The following is a 6,454-nucleotide window of genomic DNA, read 5'->3' as shown; positions in this document are numbered from 1 at the left end:
TACCATCTTTAAATGTCTTTTGTCATGACGCGGCTGGGGATCGAACCCCGGACCTTCCGCTCTCCGGGCGGACGCTCTACCGCTAGACCACGGAGGCGGTCAGGTTGGCTAGTCCAGATATTGAAATGAATCTGTCTAGATACAGAAATGAGAAGTGTGATTCTTATTAAAATTCCACCACTATATAGATCTCTCTTTCAAGTCTAATGACCAAATATCAAGGTAGTTTCTTGCTGACTACTTTGTGCATGTATAACTTACAAACAATCCAACAAATACTGAACTTGCTAAAAGCATCAAACTTAATGTTTTACTGTTCATGTCTATACAACACAACAGGAAAGCCCACCACTGAAAAATATATTCCTACTCGTAAATCTTCTTCGTAAAAATAAATATTTACTCACAAAAAATGATTTAGGAAGATTATAATAATGTGAATTTGTACAGCACCAAATCCATCCATAAATGTGCTCCAAGCTCTGACATTATTACAGTCAAAGGATCATTGTGTACTCAATTTTCATTCTCAGCTCCCTGGGGAGTATACAACCCAAGCTGTGAGGCTCCAGTAGGTTAAATATTATAATAAAAGAAAACAGCTCTTGTCATGAGAAAAACTTGTGGAATAAAAAAATTATAACGAACATTCAAACATACTTTGTACTTCGTTCACATTTGACTACTATATTGCTAGTCATCATTAACTCAACACTTCTGCAGATTGTCGACCATAAAAAGTGAAAAAGATGTGGGGAGATTAGGCCATTATAGAAACAATGGAATTACACAATGACGTAATTCTTCATACAAAGAATGAATGATTGTACACTTTTACTGTGATTAAGAGATACAAACATAATAATTCTTTTTCATAATTCATAATCGGATCAGATTGAAAATGAAAACCTAATTACTTTAATCCACAATCTAAAAAAACACACCTTACAATCACATGAAATAATATTTTTTCTGAAATGATGAACAGGAAATTATTCAAATCATGTTAATAAAAATAATAATAATAATGATGATGATGATGATGATGATGATGATGATGATGATGATAGCCTATTTACATTGCATATATTTCCACACCAATCAGGGGCATGCTCAAAGCACTCTAATGGATGTAAATAAAACAGTGCCAGAAGTTCATGGTAATGCATATCCAATGTACTCACAATTCTTCCCACAAATACACCCACCACTAATCCTCACACAACCAGTATGATGTCGTAATCCCTTAAGCCAGGTAATTTAACCATCAATGCACACAGGCTGAACACAGGAATCTGATGTTCCCAACAACTATCCATCACTATCCCTAGACACCTGCTTCACATCCTGGGTTCCTAGTTTGAGAATCGTTGCCTTCCCGTTTGGCTTTTACTGCAGGAAGCCTCACCTGTTTACAGCAGTTCCGCGGTACCTGGAACACACACCTGTTCATGTTTGTTCCGTGATGCTGGGATACTTGACACCTCATCCGACCAACCATAACAATATCACGATGCGCTACCAATGTTATCAGTGATTATACTCCAGGGTGGGAAATCAATAGACGTTAGTGCAGTTCAGATAAAGAGAATACATTACTATAACGCAGCCTTTCACCCAAATCACAGCATCGTTAAGTGATGGTGCACTTAATCCTGGCAACCTCATTAAGTGTGAACATCAAGAATAGGTCGGGTGTATTTGCCGACATTGTGCTTGATGGCCAACTAGGACAAAAGATGGGATTGCTGTGTCAGTCAACTCTGTAATCAAACAATCTATACTTGATAAATAGATAGATTTTATGATAGAAATTTAGTCATACATTTCTCTGTATTTGAAACATCTGAAATCTTTCATATTTTATTTAGAGACATTCAAACTATTCTTTTTTAATGAATGAAATGATATATATATATATATTAATATATATAATTGGTTCTTCTTGCTTACATCACTGAAGTAATAATATTAATTTACTGATATGTTGACATATTGCTTACAAAATAGGTTTGGAAAACCAAGTGTAATAACTTTCTGATATTTGCATTTTAGTGATTCTTAAAGCCTATTATCTAGTTGGAGGAATAACTGAACATACTGTTGCATACTGAAGAACGATACCCTATGCCCATCATTCATGACTCACAACATCATAATGTTACATCATCTGAACAATGTACCATCATCTGAACACTGTAACATCATCTGAACAATGTACCATCATCTGAACAATGTAACATCATCTGAACAATGTACCATCATCTGAACAATGTTACATCATCTGAACAATGTGACATCATCTGAACAATGTACCATCATCTGAACAATGTTACATCATCTGAACAATGTACCATCATCTGAACAATGTTACATCATCTGAACAATGTTACATCATCTGAAAAATGTGATATCATCTGAACAATGTAACATCATCTGAACAATGTTACGTAATCGGAACAATGTAACATCATCTGAACAATGTTACATCATCTGAACAATGGTACATCATCTGAACAATGGTAAATCATCTGAACAATGTTACATCATCTGAACAATGTGATATCATCTGAACAATGTTAGATTATCTGAACAATGTAACGTTATCTGAACAATGTTACATTATCTGTACAATGTAACATCATCTGAACAATGTTACATCATCTGAACAATGTGACATCATCTGAACAATGTGATATTATCTGAGCAAAGTAACATCATCTGAACAATGTAACATCATGTGTACAATGTAACATCATCTGAACAATGTGATATTATCTGAACAATGTTACATCATGTGTACGATGTAACATCATATGAAAAATGTTAGATTATATATTTCATTTATTGACATTTACTGGACTTATTTCCAGTATAGTTATTGTAAAAATTGCCTTGTGCAGAAAAAAGGTCATGTCTCCGTGTTTTCTCTATAAAGTTTAATCTATTAGATTCATATACATCAAAAACAGTAGGTTGGCAAACAAATAATCTTGGTTTTGGTTGTATTGATATAAACTTGCTTTATCGGACAATTGGCTCATGTCTGAGGACCTCTTTAAGAGCGTTAATATTCCGCGATCTGCTGCTCAGATCCAGTCAGGTCAACCACTGTATCAAGTGTTCTGTGCGAGTCAATGTCTGTATTTAATTAGGATAACCTTTATTTCTTTTTGAATGATAAACTTCTAGATTGCTATATAACCTACAACATGACAAACAGCAGACAGAGAAGAAAAAAACCTAGACCTTCTTTATTTAACACACCAACTCATCACTCTTGTCCAAAACGAAACCATATTGGTCAGTTATCAATGAACGAATGAAGAAGTCGAAAGTTAGAAAACACTTACCGCTCTGGTTCGCGGCTTCCTGTAATGAGAGGATCCATAAGGATTGGTGCTTGCATGTAGCTACTTCTACTTCCGGTAGAACTTTGCACGGATCAGCCATGCATTGACGCTGCGCATGCGTAAACGTTATTGTATACAGGCGCCCAGTGCCAGAGACGCGTGCGATATTTAAGAATGATGACCTGAACGTGTTTCAAACCAACTCGTATCGGACAGCTAAATCAGATACTATATGCAGATATGCAATCGATCGGCGTCCAGAAACAGTTAGTCCTCTCTGAGGTCAACGCATTTGCGACAGGAAGTACTTAATCAAACATCTCGTACATTTGAAACGTGAAATCGGCGTCGTTTAGGACTGCATAAGCTTAGTCCCACCATATGGCTGATGGTGGGATAGTGCACTTGGACAGAGGGAAATGACATGGGCATTTGCTTTTGGGGGGGGGGGGGGGGGGGAGGGGAGGGGACGGGTGGCCCAGTCGTCTAAGGTGGCGCGATTCGCTGTGCAGTGTTGAGTCCATTGGGCACGCCAGAAGCCTATGATTGTGGGTTCGAATCCCGGTTCGCCCCGATTATGTTTCTAGGTTTGTCAGCACCATACCTGTGCTCGTGGGTTTCACCGAAGTGGAAAACGTCTGAGACCTGCATCACTTCGGGCTTTCTTCCCACATTAAGCTGAAACGCCGTGATATAACTGGAATAATGTTAAAAGCGGCGTTAAAACCCAACTCACTCACTCACTCACTCACTCACTCACTCATTTGCTAGGAAACAATGCACACACAAACTTAAGTTCATCTGATGGAGGCCTCCTCATACCTTTGTCTAACCTGTACACCGCAAATGGATATACAATGTAAACATGACCTTAAACGTTCAAAAAAAGTAAATATATATTTAAATATGGTCGGCGTTAATGTAATACATTTCCCCAATCTGAAAAAAAATGGGCGGACATTAAAATATCACAAAAAGGTTAGTAACTGCGCATTTGACAGATACAAATTACAATGAATTCCTATTCCCCAAGTGGAAATGATGAAGTTCCACGCAAAGAACTTGACGCGTTTTGAACATTAAGTCACAATATGTCTTGTAACAGGTTTTGGGTCTGTGACCGTCTATGTCACTCTGCGAGCACTTCCTGTGGGTCCCGGTGAGCTATCAGTCGTGAACTGTCGTCCAAGGGACGAAATATTTTACGGTTCTTCACTTACCTCGTTACAGCTGATGCACAATTTGCCCCAGCTGCGTTCGCCGCATTCCCTTTAGTGTTTCTCGTTCAGTGTTTCAGGAGATAGATCGTCCCGTGAGAAGTCTGCAAATGTGCGCTGTAGGATTTCCGATTGGCTACACAAAATAAAATACTTGAATAGTCAGACTCTACACACCAATCACTCATGCACCCTTTATTTCCCACATATTTCGTCTGAGAATACATTTGCCAAAAAGTGAGTGAGTGAGTTGGGTTTAACGCCGCTTTTAACAGTATTCCAGTTATATCACGGCGTGTCAGCTTAATGTGGGAGGAAAGCCCGAAGTGATGCAGGTCTCAGACGTTTACCACTTCGGTGAAACCCACGAGCACGGGTATGGTGCTGACAAACCTAGAAACATAATCGGGGCGAACCAGGATTCGAACCCACAATCATAGGTTTCTGGTGTGTCCAAGGGACGCAACTCTGCACAGCGAATTGCGGCGCCTTAGACGACTGGGCCACCCGTGCCCCCTCATTTGCCAAAAAGCTATGAACCTGTAAACACACCTATTTATTTCACACTAATGTACATTTCGATGAATCAATTTTAGCCGACGGCCCTTTTGGGATTCATAAGTTTTTGGGGTCTAATATCTTAATACAGAGCTATGTTATGCTTATTTTGAAATTTGTTGCCATAGCAACGTAGCGTTAAGCGTTACATAAAAACGTTGACACACACATTTGACGATTGAACTAAAAACACACTTGAGAAAGTCTATGAAACGACCCTAGGTATTAATGATTTCTCATGTGCTATGCATCGTTTCACACTATAGGTTAGTGAACATGATGTACAAATGCCCATTCACACAATAAGCCCGTGATAATCCGGGTTAGAATTGGTCATCACCAACACTTGCTCGTCGCAAGAGGCCACTAACGGGTTGCGGATGGTCAGGTTGGCTGACTTGGTTGATGCATGTCATCGTATCGCAAGCCACGCTCATGTTGCCAATCACTGGATTGTCTGGCCCAGCCTCAGTTATTTACAGACCGCTGTCATATAGGTTACACAACGCTACACGAATAGTCTTGGACTGAAAACCAGGTGCAAAGAGGGTTAACCCGTGGGAAGTCCTGGTAAGGATATAGCAATCCATGCCTGTATTGGTACATGTGTTTTCTTCATATTTTCTCCGAAAATAACAATAAATAATATATAGAATAACTTACTCGAAACTCGAAATTACAGATTATCTGTACCTCGTGAATGAATGCTTAAAATCCCACACCAAAAACTTGGAGCTTGATTGTGTTATTTATTTGCCTTGAATTTAACTAAAAGTGCCTTGAAAAAGCTTTGAATTTTGTTGAAGACAAGTCTCTGCCAACCCTGATACACCATTCATTCGCTCAATGCGTGTCGTAAGAGGCAATTATACTTGCTGTAAGAGGCGACTATGTTTGTCGTAAGAGGCGACTAACGGGATCGGGTAGTCAGGCTCGCTTACTTGGTTGATGCATTCCAATTGAGTGGATCGATGCTCATGGTGTCAGTCACTGGATTGTCTAATCCATATTTGATTATTTACAGATTGGAATATTGCTGCGTTAAACAACAAACAAAACGTAAAGCAGGCTGTGGTTATAGTCTAGGTATGGGTCAAATTGAGTCCATAGTTGTAAACCAATGTCAGCTGCGGGATTTACCCGTTGTTTCCTTATCCTAGACAAAACGTTCTGTTGGCTTTGTAAAGAGTTGCACAAACATTTCAAAGTAACATTTCCCTTACAACTGTTTGAGTTGACCATATACAAATGTATTCCGGTAATGTCTATAACGTCCTTGTTGTTAACACGAATACCGGGTCAGGGCGACAGGAGAAAATGGTGCCA

This window comes from Haliotis rufescens, unplaced genomic scaffold (assembly GCF_023055435.1).
Source record: "Haliotis rufescens isolate VD_foot unplaced genomic scaffold, xgHalRufe1.0.p SCAF_112, whole genome shotgun sequence".
Lineage (NCBI taxonomy): Eukaryota > Metazoa > Mollusca > Gastropoda > Lepetellida > Haliotidae > Haliotis > Haliotis rufescens.
The sequence above is the reverse complement of the archived record's forward strand: the minus strand, read 5'-3'. Positions refer to the sequence as shown.